We start from the raw sequence: 384 nt of genomic DNA, 5'->3' as shown, positions 1-384 counted from the left end.
GGCCCCCACGGGCGGGGGAGGGGCTATGCCCGTGAGCCATGGCCGCTGAGCCTGTGCATCCGGAACCTGTGCTCCGCAACCTGTGCTCCGCAACGGGAGAGGCCACAACAGTGAGAGGCCCGCGTAAAAAAAAAAAAAAAAAAAAAAAATAGGCACAGTCTCTGTTCCGGAACACACAGTCCAGTGGAGGGAGATGGACATTCATCAAATAATTGCGCTATGAATGCATAATGATAAAATGGCCTAAGTGCTGTAAAGAAAAGGAGCATATGGATCAGTGGCTCACTGAGAGGTCAGGACTGAAGAGAATTATAGAGGAATTACCTGCTTACAGGTAGTACTTGAAGCCAAGATGGAGGATGGAACCACCTAGGGAAATTCTGG

The 384-nt window shown here is 50.0% G+C and overlaps 1 protein-coding gene across 1 annotated transcript in view; it reads left to right on the top strand.

Annotated features, from left to right (window-relative positions):
- Positions 1-384, top strand: part of HYDIN (HYDIN axonemal central pair apparatus protein) — a 342,406-nt gene that overhangs the window by 325,737 nt on the left and 16,285 nt on the right.

This window comes from Lipotes vexillifer, unplaced genomic scaffold, assembly GCF_000442215.2.
Source record: "Lipotes vexillifer unplaced genomic scaffold, Lipotes_vexillifer_v1.1 scaffold70, whole genome shotgun sequence".
NCBI lineage: Eukaryota > Metazoa > Chordata > Mammalia > Artiodactyla > Lipotidae > Lipotes > Lipotes vexillifer.
The sequence above is the reverse complement of the archived record's forward strand: the minus strand, read 5'-3'. Positions and strand labels throughout refer to the sequence as shown.